The sequence below is a fragment of the Ursus arctos genome, unplaced genomic scaffold (genome assembly GCF_023065955.2).
Source record: "Ursus arctos isolate Adak ecotype North America unplaced genomic scaffold, UrsArc2.0 scaffold_1, whole genome shotgun sequence".
In the NCBI taxonomy this organism is placed as follows: Eukaryota; Metazoa; Chordata; class Mammalia; order Carnivora; family Ursidae; genus Ursus; species Ursus arctos.
Genome location: NW_026622763.1, coordinates 80,196,653 through 80,214,842, shown reverse-complemented (window position 1 = coordinate 80,214,842; position 18,190 = coordinate 80,196,653). Strand labels below are relative to the sequence as shown.

At 43.7% G+C, this 18,190-nt stretch overlaps 1 protein-coding gene across 6 annotated transcripts in view; it reads right to left on the bottom strand.

The window, feature by feature from the left end:
• The window catches only part of PARD3B (par-3 family cell polarity regulator beta), a 980,939-nt gene that overhangs the window by 5,518 nt on the left and 957,231 nt on the right, over positions 1-18,190 (bottom strand). The window lies entirely within an intron of this gene.

Sequence of the window (18,190 nt, the reverse complement as noted above, 5' to 3'; positions counted from 1 at the left end):
AGCGTCCTCTGATCCATTTGCTATAACAGAAGCAGTCCGTCTCCAATGTACAGATGACTGCGTCTTATCTAGCCTGGCCTTCAACAGACGAGCTCTGTTTGCTGCTCTTAAGATCCCATAAACCTTCTGTGCGCGTATTCACCGCTACCGTCACCGGATCCTTCCCACTTCCTACTGCTCTCCCTTTTGTAATTTTTTAAAGGAAAAAAAAAGCAACAATAATAATTAATGAAAAGCTCTTCAATGTCAGAGCACAAATTGGGAGAACACTTGAAAGAAATGACAGAGCTATAAGAACACCGTGTCTGCGCTTAATCAAGCACTGTCAATGAGGGTCAAAAGCGCCCGGTAATCGGCCGAGTTTGATGTTAAAACAGCTCTGTAAGTTCCCCAAATCAATGGAGGTTTGACAGACTCCAAGCTCGGGTGCATGTGGACAGTAGCATGCGGACCCCTTCCTAAGGATGAACAATAGCACTCTCTCTACTGTGTGATGCTTAATTTGGCTGTGAATATTAATGAAAGATCCTCGAGCTTGGGGTAATTTAGAGTTTTCAGATAAAAAAATTAAATTGTTTGTGTACAAGTTATTACAGCATCAACGGCTATGATTCAGTGCAGTTCGCTTTGCTCTATTTTAAATTGCCCATGACAAATAGAGCGCCAATGCACCCTCTGTCGCTCCAGCTCTGGGAAAGAAAGGATCGGGGTTACATCTTTCCTTTCCTTTAGAATTTTATTTTTGATTTAGAAAACTTCCAGCATTCATTTTATCTTTTGTCGTAAAATATTTTAAGCCTCGCCCCCCGCCCCCCGCTCTCATTTCTATTTCCTTTTGGTTCATGTTAGAGATTTCCGAAACACTTAACAAAATATCCGAAACCTGTGCTTTCTCTCGAAACCTACTGAAGCTATTTCTCTGCATGAAGTGAAACATGTGGTTTTTCTGCACTCGTTTGAAGCCCTTGGGAGAAATCACTGACATTTGCAACACACAAACATTATCTGCCTTAAAATGAACATACAACCAGCGCTCCCTCCGGACCCTCTTAGCGGGAATGTTTCCTGTTTAAAATGGAAAGAGAGAAAGGAGGAATTCCAGGCCTTGGACTTTTAGGGTCCTGTGCTCTCCACGGAGATTTCTCGCCTTTAAAACAGAACATTATAAAAGACAGGCACACCTTGTTTTTTTTATTTTTTATTTTTTTATTTTTGAAGAGACAATCCAGATCAAGTGGTGACGGGGCAGAATCCAACCCTGAACGTTGCTGTGACAGCCCAGGCCGCGTGCACGTGGGGGTGGGGGCAGTTGTTATCTCTTCTCCCACACCTCACCCCTGCGGCTCATCCACTTCTCCCAGCAAGGGGCAGGCGGGCTTCTTCCCCTGGGCAGATGGGGAAGAACTCTGAGAGTTTTGCGGACCGTATCCCTTCCTCTGACGGGAGGTTTTACCGCGGGGAGTTTGCTTACATGTGGCAGAGACCCAGTGAGGTTGCTGTTCTTTGTCAAGAAATGAAATCATGGAAACGGTCTTTTCCCGGAGAACTCATCAAAACAGTTATTGTTTTTAATTTTTCATAGAGAAGAAAAACAAGGAGCTGGCCTATGAAAACACTGTTTAAGGTTCAAAGAGTGCTAGAAGAATTTTCTTTCTTTGATGGGGGGGCGCTGCTGTTGTTTATAATAACTTTTTCCTCCAAATCGACTTCTGCCAGAGCAACTTCTAAGGGCTGGTGAATCTTGTGTGTGTGTGTGTGTGTGTGTGTGTGTGCGTGTGTGTATGCACACACACAGACACCCTGACATAGACACACACACACACACACACACAAACACAAAAGAATGATTTTTAAACAGGAAAAAAAAAAAAGCCCTCCTCATTAACTTGATAGGATAAAGAAGAATAAGGAGCTGAAATTTTAGCTTTGTTGATCTTAAGTTTCCCTTTCGTTTCCCTTGTTCCCAAGTTCCCAAGTTCCCTTGAGTTTCCCCATATAGTTTATTTGGGTGAAATTTAGTGTTTATAGGTAAGCACAAAAACCAATCCATTCTGGGGCCCAGGAAATGCTTACCCCAGCGACTGATACTGCACGGTACCTGCCAGCCCTGAGAAATCCAGGGGCAGCTTCCTCCAGAGATTATGATGAAAAAAAAGACCCAAACAGCAAATGTATCAGTACTTCCAGACCCTTCATTTTGCAGGTGACCTGAGTTTTATTTGTACGTGTTATTAATTTTCTTAAAAAACTTTCAATTGAAAATCTCACGCAGGAACCATATTTACCTAAGGAAGAAGGAACTCGTCTGTATTTGTTTTCTTTATAATATACCTCTTTGAGGACGCAATCATGAAAATACCTATACTTTTAAAATTTTGGTTATTTTTTTTCACATTTCTCATAGTTTACTTTTTTTCCTATCTTCTTCTTGATTAGGCTCATTTCTGGAGGCTTTTGCTTGGAAAACTCATAGGAACAATCTCAGTTATGCAGTTTCCAATCACATAGATGCAGAGGGAAGCAATAATGAATGCTAACCTTTCAGCCTAAACTTGACAAGGCTATATGGTGTTGATATGTGAAGAAACAATAACGATCACTTTCTTTACATGAGATTTTCTTCTTTTTGCCAGCTCAGTATGTCACTATTTTTCATTAAACAAAAAGGGGGCTGAAAATCAGAGGCTAAGCAGGTCAGATAGCCAGCCCCTGGGTACCAAGAGTCTTCACTCTATGGAAGGATGGAAGGCAAGCTCCTACATTTGCTAAGGCAATCCTGTATGGGGAAAGGGCTCAACATTGGAAAGACTGAGTCACTGGCAAAACCTTTTAGCTGGGAATGAGGTGGCTATACTTACTGGAATAGGAGACGGGCCATGAGCAATTCTGAATCCTCCCATCTGCCCGCACCCCCCGCCATTACAAAGAAAATATCTTTTTTCTGCATTTACCACAGTAGGTCATTCTCACCTCATGCGGATGAAAGACTAGTTATATACCGAACTAGAGCACAAACATCTTGAAAGAATGAGTCTTACATATTTAATGATCTCTCTTTGAGCTTAGCACACGGCTTTGCACATCCTAGGTGCTCCATAAATGTGTGTTGAATTTGTTAAAGAGGGTTTAAGTAAAGAGAAAACCCACAAACATGCACAATAACCATAGAGGGTCAGAAGTGTGGAAGGGGTGGAAATAGGTCGTGGGTAAAAAAATAAAAGGAGGTAGCAGACTCTCATTGAGGGTCAGAGACTGGCAAAGGTCGAGGTGAGACTGGTCTCTATTTCTTCCTCCCTGTTTAATTGAGAAATAATTGACATACATCATTTTTAAGTGTAAGGTGCACAGCATGATGGTCTGATTTACAGCTATTGTGAAATGATTACCGCAATAGTTTCAGCTAACATCCATCTTCTCATATGGACATGACGAAAAGAAAGAAGAAAAGAATAAAGGGAAAAATTCTCCTTGTGGTAAGAACTCTTAAGATTTACACTCATAACAACTTTCCTATATATCATATGGCAGGGCTAGCTATAGTCATCACGTTGTACATTACGTGTACATTACCTGGTCTCTAATTTTTAAAGAAGGACAGAGGGAAGGAGAAAAAGATGGTGGGCTGAAAAAAAGGGTTGGATTGGGTCCAACATGGAACGACAGTAAACTTTATCAGGGCGTGGGTTATTATATTTGTCTTGTTTGTCAAGAACAAAAGTATACTCCATTGTCTTCTATAGTACTTGAAACATCGTATGTGCTTAATAAATCTTGGGCTCACATTTATTGCCCTGACTTACTAGTGAGGTCAACATGACTAAGTAGTACAGGTTACATGTATTTATTCAAGAATCAGTTAAGGACTGTGTTTATTATCATCCGGCAAAGAAATTTTCTTTGTTTCTGTCATAAATACAATAATCTAGGAACACTGTGATGTATGCAATTAAAAATACAGTACACAGGATCTCAAATAAAGGTCTTAGGGAGATAATGTCAAAGGTGACAGCCAGGTGCAATCACTACAGTTTCAAGTCCTTGGACTTGAGGATTGATGAACACGAACCAGAGGTAGAGGTGATGTCCAGTTCCCATCTGTCACAGCACTTCCCAACCTTTTCTTTACCAGAATACACATGATGGATGACTTTCATATAAGCCGCTCGAGCCCCAGAGAGGCAGAAGCTAGGATTATGTGAACTTCCCTACCACCTGTGGGAACGCTACGCCCTTCCCTCCCACTCAAGAAAGAACAAGGGGATTCAAGTGAGTGGGAGCTACATTATTGAGGGAGAAAACCCAAGTCTGTTGTAATTTATCAAAATAAATTATTTGCAACCTTCAGTTCAAGTATCAGTAACGAATCCTTGCAATACAGAGCTGATCATAACTCACCCATGTGTCTCAACGCTGAGCTTAAGAACAACCACGGTCTCTCATCCAAAGAGCTCCCTTTAGGGGAAGGAAGGGCAGGTGAGGTTGAAGAGAACAGGGAGAAACAACTGAGCTTGAGACACATCTAGTGACTAGAAGAGAGTCTGCTTCGAGAAGGGATACGTTTAGTGGCTTAAAAATAAGGTACGCAGTAAAAAGTGTGAAAGTCATAAAGAATTTATGACAAGAGGTGAGTACGTCCACCTTCGGCGTAAGCATGGGATTTCTCACTCAAGGAAAAGTTTCCAAAAGGCAGAATCTTGCTCCTCTTAATTTCTGTAAAATACCATGCGTGCTATTAACAGCTAAAACAAAGACAATTTCTTAACTTTTCCAAGGTAGACTTTGTAGATTTCCTTTTTTGGTAATAACTGGCTATGCCCAAATTTGGGGTTCAAATGGGAGGAAGTAACATGATGTGGAACTCTGGGTGCTCTGAGACGTACTTGTACCCCTTGGCAGAAAGTCGACATCTGGCAAAGCCATCCTCCTCCCAAGTATGCCACGCAGGCATTATTCAGCAGCTGAGCTGGTGTTGATGCTTTGTTCTGTAGTTCTTCTGCAAATATGGCAAAGCTAAGAGGAGATCAGCACAAACTAATATACTTGTAGGTGCTTGAGTTGCCCATGTGATGTAGTCAGAGATGCTTTTAGTCTGTGTTTGGAATTCCTTCAGTGTCAGGTTTCTAGTTACCAGCCCTTCACCCCTCATTCCGGCATGAATCTGGCCAGCCTGGATTAGCAGAGCCCTCTGCGATGTATATTACATAGCTTTGATTTCTGCAGATTTCACAGGATCATAAAATATAACGATCATTTGATGGCCAGTGTTATAGAAATGATTTGGGGGGAAAATCTCCTTTTCATCACTCACATTTCCCATTGCGTTATGAGGAGAGGGCTCTTACTCTTTGTTAAGAACTGGAGTGGAAAGAGAAGGACCAGTAGACGCTTTTGGCCCTGGTTAACACCAAGGAAATGTTTGCGAAGAAAATGGAGGTAGAATGATAAGGACTCAGGGCTCAGAAGACATGTCTAAAAACAGTTTAAGACAGTAATTTCGACTGCCCACATTTAATGCTGTTTTTGTGTGTTTTTCAACAATAATCACAAACACAAGAATTTAGTTATTTACCACGCGCATGTGCCACAAAGATGGGATCTGCTGGAACCCTGTAGCTGACGTTAATCTGGAAAGAGTGTTCCATCCTGTCAGATGGTGGAGGTAGTCCCTAAAAACGGTCCTGCCCAAATAATTTCCTTTATGAGGGAGTGTGAGGTTTCTAGTGGGTGCTGAGGGCAATCAGGAAGGGCTGCATGAACACATATAAGGAGAAGGAAACCTGTGGAAATCCAGACGGTTGTGAGTGGCCACAAAAACTCATGAAATCCATCTGAGCAATAACTGCATATAATTACCCTATGGTCTTTTAACCACAGAAGAGGTTTTATTGAAAGAGAATGGCAACCAAAGGAACAAATCATCATAACTTGTCAAACCACTCAAATCATCTCTCTCTTTCTATTGTAACAGTAGTCTCAGAATTTCATTATCTAAACACTGAGGGTTTCATCCAATTGTCATGCAAGAGACAACGGTGTGATTTCAAGGTCAGCCTTGGAGGGCCAACAGGTCCATGAGTGTAGGGTCTGGAATTCTAAAGACAGTTTCGTCCGCCCCTTAGGAGAAGCACTATGCTGCTTCTCGTCCACAGTTACTGGCTGGAGGAAGGACATTCTAGGGCAAAAACACACTGTTCACGAGGCCTGCTTTTTCTTGATCAAGGAGATTATACGTATTTTCAGAGTCATACATGCAATTTTTGGATAAGATATTCATGTGTCTTATCCGAAGCTGGTCAGATATTCGTATCACTGCCACATCTTCCCCTGTGCCTCCATTGACTCTAAAGCCTGGGCAATAGGAAGATTTTGGGTGTAAACAGCCACAGTCTTAGATCATCAGATGCTTCTTCACTAAGGCCAAGGACCACAGTGAAGGAGTTTCAGATACTTCCGTGTCTGTGGTGTGTGTGTGTGTGTGTGTGTGTGTGTGTGTGTGTGTTAAGGGCTTCTTTCTATATCATTTCCATTAAGACCACAGAGAATCCTGCCACCGCAATTCTCTTCCTGTGCAATTCAGAAGCAGAAATAGAAGGGCCGAGAAGAGTGCTCCTACCATCCTTGATGAGCTCAGGAATAACCTTCACAAAGAAGCTTGATTTAGAACCTCAGAGATCTGAAGCCACTGGCGCGCTTTCCTGAAGGCCTCCAGCAGGCCACGTTCCACCCAGAGCATTTTCTCCACATTAACGTGTTTGTTCGTTTCAATAGCTCTCCAGGGTAGGTATTATTATTATCCCTGGTTTGCAGATGAGACAACTAAAGAACAGAGAGGTTAAGTAACTTGACCAAAGTCACGCAGGAAGTAGCAGGGCCCAGATTCAAAGCCAGGCAGGCCCCCCACCCCTGAGGCTGCATGTTTAACCACGAAGCTAGACCGTGCAGCCTCTAACCTCTCTTGCTTCTCACGGCTCACAATGAGCCCAGTGGCGGCAGGTGACAGGAATCACAGACATTCTGCTAACACTGCCTGGGGAATGGGGGGCAAGTAAGAAGTAGCTGAGTGTGGACAGGCTGTCTGGGCCTGGTCATGGAGGACCGTAATACCAGAGGTGCTGTGGGGAGGGTGAGACGTGTGACTGTCATTCGGTAGGACTTGGATCAGGGGAGTGCTGTGAATGGCCTGGTGGGTGGCATGACTCCACTGGGAGGCTCCTTAGGCACTGCAAACCTTACAGGTACAAAATTAAATAATTTCCTCCCCCCACATCTGCTGCCCCGTCAGGGGTCCCTGTAGAGAATGACAATCGACACAGTCAGCTAGACCAGAAATGGAGACCCCTCCCTGTCATCCCCTCTCCAGCCAGACATTGCGTTCTAGAAAATGCTCTCTTAAGTATTCTTGGCTGTCCGTTCTCAGTGCTCAGCCTTAGTCTAAGCTCAGGGTCCCCTTTCAGCTGGATGAGCAAGAGGACGTTAGGACAAGCAGACAGGCAGGCGGAGCTGTGGGCCCGCTTCACCAAAGAGCAGTTCACCATCGTCGAGCCAGGTGCACGTGAAATCCAAAGGACAGTTGGATTTTGTGACCACCAAGCCGGTTGCCACCAACTCTGAAGCAATTTTCAGCACATTGTACTGACTCTCAAATGAAAACGAGGTATTGCATGGTGCACTGGCTGTCATACGCAACTAATGAGTCGTCGAACTTTACATCAAAAACCAGGGATGTACTGTATGGTGACCAACATAATATAATAAAAAAATATAATAATAATAATAAAAAGAAAACGAGGCACAGTCTGTAAAGACAGGCGGGATCGGTTTTCTTTCGGTGACTGTGTGATCATTTACGCTGTGCGGATGGGATATTCTCAAATTTCAGTCCTTACACTGGGGAAGAATTTCTTCCTTGTACCTGAATATAAGGTCTGCTGTAACCCCCCCCCCCCAATTTTCCCCTTAACATTAGGTAGTCTTTTCTCCCAAATTTGTAAGACTAAGTGAGGCTTATATAACATATTTCATAAAACTCTGGGTTCACTTTCTGCCTTAAGAAATGAGCATGTTAGTATTAGTATTTAATTTCTAAGGTAGCTGAAGAGACAAACGGACCAGGGACCAGCATAAAGATGAGGAGAGCTGGGTTTACTTGTGGCTACGAAGAACTGGAGCTTAGCCCCTCCCCATACTGCCTCGATTTCATCTCTGTCCAGACTTCCTGTGAAAAGGGCTTTCCCCGTCCTGCTCTCAATAGTGACCTGAGCTTCCTGGTCCCACCCTCTCTCCACTGGAGGGGGCACACCGAAGGAGGTACGGCCTTGTCCCAGAGCTCCACTCAGGGGACTTCTGGATTTTGGTCATGGATTCAGCCACAGTCGTACTTGGGTAGATTTTGGAAATTTACAGGCTCACAATCTCCCTGATGCCCAGCACCAAGCCCATGGGTCCATTCTCCAATTTCCACCAGGTAATAAATGGAAGCACTTTTGGCCTCTCCGTAGCAGTTTTGATGTGGAGTGGAATCACCTCATGACAATTTTCATCAAAGTGTGGAGGCTAATTCTGGGCCTTCATCTCCTGTCTGTGCGAAGCAGGTGCCAAAGCCCGAGGCTGGGCCCGGTGGGCACACAGGCGGCTCAGCCCTTGGCCCCCATTCAGCCTGCCCGTCTGGAACCCAGCTCATTATTTGGCAGACAGCTTTGGAGATAGCACCAGCATGACAGGTTCTCTATAATATCACATTCTATTTAGCTTTCAGTTTTGCAGATGAAATGGATTTACAGCACAAAGGTTGCTGAACTGTATTGTCGAAATGATTTTCAACAAATAATAAAAGTTATTAAGAGAGTCTTGGGTGCCGATGACTAGCGCCAAGCTCGCCCGGCTGGCCTTGGTCTCTTCATCCTCTGATCATTACATGGCTCGTAAAGCCTGGTTATTAATGTCATTACAAGCCTTTTACTTTCAAATCTCCCTTTATTGAAGTCAGAGCATTCTTTGTTATTTCTCTTTCTGCCGAAGTAGAGCCTGACTGTCAGCCCGGCTCCTTCGGGTTCCACGCTTGCCTTTGATGCTGATAAAATTGGGCAGCTAGCAAATCAAGGCTTATCATAGCTCACACTGATTGGGGCTATGAAATTACTCCGCTCTCATCATGACTCCGTCTTCATCATCATCATCTTCTTTTTTGTCTCCAGTGTTCTTGTACAGTTATCATCCGAGCCCTTCCACAAGCCCCCTCCCACGCCCCCGCCTCCCCTCCTTTTAGCGAACGAATATGTGGGTCCAGAGCCCTTGATGAGTGCTTTTAAAAAAGAGCAAGACAAGCTTTTATTGTGAGTGAGCTCCTTCAGATGTTATTTCATCCTACATTTGTTCTCTAACTCCCCGATTTATTGATTTATTCCTTGAGCAATTCGAAGAAAACTGTAAATTCACCCTGGGTTCTATGTCTCCGAGCGCTGCCTCGCTCTCCGCCGTGTTTGGTGCCCGCATATGTGCCAAATGAAGTGATGTCCCCCTGTTTGAGCGCACGCGTTCTATCATCAGCACGGCGGCAACCTCATTCCTTAAAATCAGTCACGAAGCTGGAGCTTTAATAATTTAAATAAAAGCTTATCATAGAAAAGCAAATATTTACATGTTTGAGTCGTCTAATTTAAAGAAATTAATTAAAAGTAAATGCTGAAGTGATTTAAAACTTAAGAGCCATTACCAAATAAAACGTTATTTACCATTTGCCCCATGCCAGCTTGTTTTCAAACTTTGGGGGAGATGGGATTCTAGGCTCTACCTTTGCTGTGCGGACCTTGAGCCTTCAGGCTGCCGGCCTGTTTGGAACTTGATCTCATTTGCCTGTGAGGGTGGGAGGTGCTCTTAGGGTGCACTTCAGGGGAGCGGGGAGAGCGGGGGACTCTGAGACAAAGACTGGGTTTGGACCTGGCAAGGCACCTCACAGAAATACGATCCAGGTGCCTTGACTTTCCCGAACCTCCATGACCTCCTATGTAAAATGGGGATAGCAGGACTGCCTTGCCTCCCCTTGCAGAAACCGAATAAGAACAAAGAGACCAATTACACTGAGATCCTCGATACTTGTTGAGTTTGAAGTCACACCCAGTCATTTTTAAAAGAAATAAAATCGCATCTTCTATAGGGAGTTTAAGGTAACCGTCCAAAGACCTAGAATGAGCAAGTAAATAAATTCGTAAGCAAATCTAAAATTTATGACGGAGTGCAACGGACCCTCTGTGTCCCACTCCACATTAATATGCATCGGTGTAGGAAACCCTCCATCAGACACTGCAACTTATAAGTCATTACAATGAATATATAAATGAATATATAAATATGAATATATATACACCACATAGACTCATATATATTCACTATGCATGTTTAATATTCTTGTATTGTATATATATATGTGGGGAGAGAGAGGGAGAGAGGCTCACATATTTTAAGAAATTTCAGCTAGTTGCTGACATTGGAACATTGAGGGTTCTCACATAAAAATTCAGCTTTTGGGTTTTTCTTTAAACTCAGGCCTTGCCTTCCTTTAAGACGGTACTCAGCCGGAGCCACCCCCGCAGGTAGGGCCTAGCCCTCCTCAGGCTTCTCTCCTTGAAGGCTCCCACCTGCCCCTATAGCTATTGGGTCTGCAGCCCCCCCCATTTATGCATCACCCATTGGGGTCACAGCTTCCACTTGACAGGTGTATGTTATCCAAATTCCCCACTTTAAAGAGCAAAAGTGTCCTGGGAAGCACACTGACATTTCTATTACCATACCTGGTCTGCCTGTAAATCTTTAACAGTAAGTTCTCCATCAAGACCTCTGTGCAAGAGAGAGCTGCAGTGTGGAGAAGGGGCCCCGGGTCAGAACTGCAAAGACTGAGCCATATCCCAGGGGGTTCAGACAAGTCATTTTACTTTCCTAGACCTTATCTCCAACTCTGTAAAATGAATAGGTGCCCCCCAGTGAGTCACCCGGGGTTACAATTTCAGGACCCTTCCAGGAAACCACACAAGCTCCAGTCCAAACTGACCCGAGGTCACAGTGCTGCATTTCAGCCTGACCTCTGCTTGTGACCCTGGCTGGACTTCTTCACTTATTTGTGCCTTGGTTTCTCCATCGGTAAAGCAATACGTACTTTTCTTCTCACAGGAGAGAGTGCAGTGATACGAGTGAAAGCATACCAGAGGAAATTCGGAGTAAAAAGAATCTGAGATCTTATGTGACTCTGGTGTCTCAGAGGTTATAGGTATGAAGCGAAGCTTGCTTTGCCTAATGGGACTTCCTGGATCGGAATTTGCGCTCCCCACGAGAGGTATTATGCAGATGTTGTTCTGGCCCATAAGGCGAGACTGTGCAAACGCTCGGCAGAGGAATACCAGATCGCAGGTAAGGCAAGGGGAGGTGTGTCCCCTTTCTAAAGCCCGGACTCTAAGTCACCTCCTTGCTCCTCCGTGCATTTCACTAGGAAAGTCTGGAGTTAACTGTTATCAGGTGGTTAAGCAAGTTGATGAGGTGTAAACTAGCCCTTTAATTGTTTTATTTACAACATACTTATCCCGCCCTAACATCTCATTGGGGAATTCTCCTACTTAGTTGATTAAGTTAAGTGAGGTTTAGTGAACTACGATTTGGTAAAACCAGAAATAGAAAAATACCTGCTGGATTTTAGCAATTTTACAGTCACTTGCAAGTAAGTGTGGAACACACTCGGTGGGCATTTAAAAAAAGTCTCATCAATTTAACAACAACAACAACAACAACAAATGGATTAAACTGTTAATTACCTTCATCACCACCACTAAAAAAATAATAACTTGGAAAATCAAGATGGTGGAAAATAACTAAATTTAAATCCATTTGTTCCTCTCTGGGTACTATTTCTCGTAGAAAGAAATAGCTTCAGGGGAAAATTTCATTTGTCAGGGATAGGCACTCAGAATTGTTTTTAGAAGCCAAATGCTTACTTAAGAAATAATCCTCTTATCGTTCCGCTGTAGTTCTAAGTCTGGACGAACCTCGGAACGTTAACCTCGCCCAGAGGGCCATCTTAGACGTTGGTTGTTGACAGTGTCCTCTGAACGTCAAGCACCTACAGAAAGGTATGAGCCCCAATGTCTATCGTCTGGATCTTACCAACCAGCTGAAGGGACAAAGAAACAAATGAAAGACGAGACAGGGCACATAGGCTCAATGCTGAGGAAGCGCCCTGGGATACCTGCTGCAGCACAGGGCTCTGATGAGTGAGCCGTTGCATTGGAGGAATCTGGAAGAAGATCTGGGTACGAGCGACAGAGAGATGGGGACAGGGAGAGAGGATGACCCTCTCTGAAGACAGGAGGCAGGACGCTGGGCAGAAGAAAGTGCTCTTGTTTTTAAGTGTCAAATCTGACCTGTCCCAGCTATCATTTCTTCCCGATCCCTTATTTCTGAATCAGATGCCCCTCTTGTAAACTTGTTTTTTTTTTTTTTTAAAGATTTTATTTATTTATTCAACAGAGATAGAGACAGCCAGCGAGAGAGGGAACACAAGCAGGGGGAGTGGGAGAGGAAGAAGCAGGCTCATAGCGGAAGAGCCTGATGTGGGGCTCGATCCCAGAATGCCGGGATCACGCCCTGAGCCGAAGGCAGACGCTTAACCGCTGTGCCACCCAGGCGCCCCCTCTTGTAAACTTCTTGAGCAATGTCAGTAATGTTAGAAAATTAAGTCATGATTGATTTAAAATTGTGTACGGTAAGATTACATAAGGTCACGGAAAATCTTGAATATAGTACAGACTTTTTTGTTGCTTAGGGGAAGTTCTGTCTCTATGGAATTGCTAACCACTATAATTACCTGTTTTCTTATTTGTCCCCCAATAAACTGTGAGCTTCATGATGGTAAGTACTATTATTGACTTCATTGTTGACTTCCCAGTGCCTGGTACCTGAGAAGCCCTCACTGCAATATTTAGTAAATGGATGTTTTCTGGTGATTCCTAGTGTGGAAAAAAGGGTCCTCTTCTCTAAACTGAGTGGGAGTTAGACTTGCCGACTGAGAAAAAAAAAACCACGTCGATTTGAGTTTCATCCTTGTATCTTTCTCTCCCTGCAGCTGGCGTCTTACTTGTTGCCTAGTGACTAAGCACTCAACTCAACACCAGCTTTCGTAAATGGGTTTCTGTCGTGATGGTGGGCTCAGCCTTTCTATGGTCAACAAGAGCACTGCTCTTGGAGTCAAAACTCCTGGGTTCAAGTTCCGGCTCTGCCACTGGCTTTGAGTGAGAAATGTCCGTGTTCACTTTCTTTGCTCAAAAGTGGGGATTATAATGCCAAACCCACAGGGTGGGTGGGGGAAGATCAATCATTAGAGGCGTGTGGAAAAGCATGGTGTAACTGACAAAGCCCTATTCAGTTGTAAGATATCGCAAGTATTATTACTATTACCGCTTCACTTTCTCCAGGCCTGAGGTGCACCCTGCCCATTAAAATCCTTCAAGGAATGAGGTCCTACCCCTGAATCTAAGCGTCCAAGGCTGGGTGTCTCCATTTGCTGACACCTTCCTAAAGCCAGTAGAGCCTTTGTCTTTGGTCTTCGACCACCTTTCAGGCTGAGCTCCTTTCTGCTTTTTGGGATCCTTTTTGTCCAAATTGGATAGACTTGCAGGTGTCTTCTGGCTACAATCACCAGACTTCCTGCCTTATCTCCTTCTGCCGGGGCCTCTCCTGATCTCGTCTATCTCCAGGGATGTCTGTGTTCAGGTCTCGGCTAACTTTGAGTTCAGCAGCCCTGAGCATCAACACAGATCCCGTATGAGTCTCAAGAGACGCAACAGCAGGGGAGTAGGTGCTTATGGGTGCTTCCAGTGCTGGCTTTTCACTTGACGGACATGTGACGTTAGGACAGTTGCTTATCCTCTATAATATAGTCTCAGTTTCTTCATGTGTGGAATTGGAATAGTAAGGGTTACCTGCCTCACTGACTAGTTAGGGGGGTTAAGTTAGAAAAAGCACTGGAAAGCACTTAGCACACTACCTGGGTATGGTAAGCAATTCGTAAAGTTGGCTATTATTATGGTTATTTTTCTCTCTGCTCCAACTTTTTATTACTTATTCCTGATTCCATAATGTCTTGCATGCTTTTCTCAGTCTTCCAAATACTCAAATATGTCTAGAGGCCTTTTTCTCTCTAAAAATCTGCTTTCTCCAGATGGAAAAGAAGCAAGTTATCACCACTTTCCCAAAACTTATGGACTATGTTCATTAAAAAAAGATACAAGATACACTGAAATATATACTCTCTAAACAGTTGTTCTTTTTTGTGTAGTCCTGGTTTTATCCTTTGTGTCTAATTGCTCCTTATTAGTGTGTCCACATTGATGCCACCTCTTGGAAAGCTGCTGGAGGACTTGGATTGGGGGCTGGACACATCTCTGAGAAGGAGCAGCAGAAGCACACGGGCAAAGTATCAAATGAGTTATAGACACATGCACCCAAAGCCAAAGGAAGCTGGGCAGCAGCCAAAAGTCCATCAAGCATGGTCTTGCAAGAGACATAATATACTCCACGTCTCTCGTCTTTTCCTTTAATATCAGACTATATGGATGGAGGAAACACTGCATTATATTTACTTGAGGAAGCATTTCTGAAGCCTGTGGGTTAGAGGACAAGCAGATTCAGAAGTAGAAAATGGTTTGGTGCTTTGGTCTGATGGATAATTTGTTAGGGGTTTAGCACTCATTCTTCCTTTTATGAGTGTGTAACAAGAGCTTCTACTTTTCTCTTCCATCCTTGATTCTAGCCTTCCTTCTTCCCTTGTCATCATAGTCGGGACAGTGGGAAGTTGCTGGTTTTTCCTGCTTCGTATCTGTCCCATCTTATCCTGGCGATAATATTCTGTTCTTTTGCGAATTGTTCCATGCCCACTCCCAGTCCACGTGGTTCAGGTAGAGCGACTCTACCCATGACTCCAGAAGTGGCATGTAACTTAGGCCTGGCCATCAGAACATTCCACCCCGCTGGCTACAGCGATCATCTATGGTTAAGTACATAACCTGATTTCAGCAACCTGGGACAATTCTAGGACTGCCACTGGATACGTTGAAATGCGAGATTCCCTTTCTTATGGGAGTGGCTGAGAAGACAGGAAGATAAGCTTGGTGCTTTGGGCAGCTGTCTGGACCCCAGGGTGGGTGAGTTTGCTTGGGAATGGAGCTAACACAGAAGAAAGCAGAGTCAAGAGATGGGGAGAAGGACACCAGCTCCTGATGGCAGTCTGAGTTTCCAGGTAGCTGAACCTTAAGATAGGTCTACCCTTGGAGTTTTGGGTTATATTTGCTAGATTTTTTTTTTCCATCTTGTATAGAGAGGAGTATCTGAATACTTAATTTAGAGGGAGACCTACGACCAATAATGCTTAACCTGCATTTGTGTGTGGAGGAGGGTACCTAATGGTATAAACACAAGTTCGACGGGATAACATACTCGAAAGGGCAGATGGCCATTCACTTTAGAAGCCACCTGGGGAGGGAAAAGCCTCCTCGTAGCTCATGTTGCCTCAGCTTGGCACAGTTCCCAACATCTCCAGAGAGGAGAAGGTGGAAAGCAAAAGGTCTAGAATAATCCCCTCTTTAAACTGCAATAAAGAGGGTGTTAGGTGGGGAAAGAGAAGAACCATGAAGTAGGGGAGGGTCCCTGATGGGGTTTTGGTCCTGGACAAACTTCCTCTAGGCTTTGATGCCTGCGTCTGTGACTAACTGTCATAACTCCACGCGCAATTAAGTTAGTCTATTTTTGAGAAAGTGAATAATTCCAACCTCTCATCCTCTACCAATTATCCAATAGGTAACAACAATGAGTGTGCAAATAATTAGCAATTAGTTGTATAAATCTAACACATGCCAGGAAAGTTCCTGCCTGCTCAGACCCACGGGGGGAAATAAAAAGGGAGATACCACAAGGACTTCCCCATTGTCTCCATCCCTTTCAGCCTGCTCCTCCTCTTCCTTCCAGCCACAGAAACACGCAGCCTCTGTTAGTTCCCCATCTCTGTCCATGTTCTCTGTTCACATAGACCACGGGGGAGAGGACTGGATCTAGAGCTGCTTTGGGAAAGGAGGTCTGGAGAACCTGACTTTGGTGACATTTTCATCTCATCCTATGGCATATTGAGCTTATGAAAAGGGTAATAAGGCTCACGGTCTTCATTTGAATGGCAAAGAGACTATTGCACTGCCTGAGAATGTGGAAACCTGCTTCTCGGGAGCAGCATGAGGTGGCCAGACTAGCTTGGAGCCTTTCCTGTGCCTTAGAAAGCATGGTTAATAGGAGCCAGGCATCCCAGGGGTCTCTGAGAGTTGGGAATTTGCCAGAGACCAGGAGGGCCACAGCAGTGGAAGATCTCCCGAGAGCTTGAGCCCTGCCATGACCTGGGAATAAAGCCCAGATAAAAACAGGCCTCTCTTTACACTTCTTTTCCCCCTCAAATTTACTGAGATACAATTTACATACAAGAAATGTGGCCATTTCAAGTGTTCAGTTCCATGAGGTTTTATAAATGGACACAATGAACCACCCACAGAATCGAGGATATGGGTGGCTCTTTATTTTACTTTGTTCAGCTGCTCCTTTTTCCTTACTAACTCTTAAACTGAGCATTCCACAACTCCACAGAAGACAGAAAGAAAATCCCACACTTGAAAAATTCATGGCTTGTCTGGAAAAACTCCAATCACTCATGGCTGATAAAAATTGCTGAATGTATTAAAATAAAGTCAAGGTCCAGGCAGGTGACGAAAATGAGAAATTTGAGTTTTGGAAAGAATTCTCTGGGATAAATAAACCATTCAGAACTGAAGCTTGAAGTGTGTGCCATGGCGTCTCAATCACAATTATTCTATTGCTTTATGTACTGCTGCTTGTAGAAAACTTTCTCTTAACAACAAAAATACAAATTACTGAAAAAGAATTTGCTTTCAAAGAAAGAATTCTCATGCCTCAATTAGAAAGCCCACAAAACTTAGTACAGAGGGAGAATTTCCACTTAAACTTAGTATGGCTGAAAAAAGAGAACTGTCCTTTCTAACAACTTCACAGTGAAATGTCTGGAATTTTTCCCTCTAAGTTGCAAATTCCTTCTTGTGTTTTGCCTTCCACCCCACCCCCTGACCCCCACCTTAAAATTTAGTTGAATGACTACTATGTGCCAGGTACTATGCAGGGCTGATGATACAGTGGTGACAAGGCAGGACCCTGCCTGAAGGAGCCTGTGGCCTTTGCTTTCTGCATCTTAAATGCACTCCCATTTTCATCTCACTTCTAGGAGGTCTCTTGCTCTTTGCAAAGCCTGGCTAGAAATGGGAAACCGGGAAAAGAAAGAGGAGCAGAGAAAGGGAAAAGAAGTGTCATAACTATTTTCCATGTGACGAAGACTAAGAATTCTATTTATTTCCCCCACCATTCCCTCATTTATTTCCCCACCAATTGTCATGGCTAGGGGTCATGGTAGAAACAGAGTCTAAAAACCCAAATCAACAAAAAGCAAAAAACCCAAGAATAACCCAGTACCTGAGTATTTTCCTAAAAAACAGAACTCTCTCTCAGCAGCTCTACCTATGTTAGGAAAAGAGAAAGCCACAGAGAGAAGTTAAAGTCAATGCCAATACAACGAGTTACCAGACGCTTCCAATGATTGCTGCTTTTCTTACATGTCGGAAATTTGGAGAAGGAAATACACTGTTTCTGAAGACTGTGGTATTATTATTCAGAACATTGGAGCAGTGGTTTATTCAATACAGGTAGCATGATAGTCAGCCACCAAATCTAAATCTGGTTAGAGTCTAGTGCTGATTGTGAATCCTTTTCTTTTCGTAGCTTCTTCAGGAAAACACTAAGAAGTAAAACCAAATCTACACCACAATTACAATTGTGGTTTATAAAGAAATTAAGTAATAAGAATAGACATTTACTTCTTGACCAGTGACTTCTGTGATTTTCCAAGATGCAATGACTCATTCAGATATCACCACTGGTCCTTTGAGACCCATGATTTCTATATTAGCAACTTAGACTAGACTCCACAGGGCATCTGATAGTAACGTAGGTCTTCCGGTTAACTGTGGTTAAGAATGTGGCTCCTGAGACACGCCAATGTGAGATTTTCTTCTTGAGACCAAAGGATGACAGTGGGTGTTCTGACGCA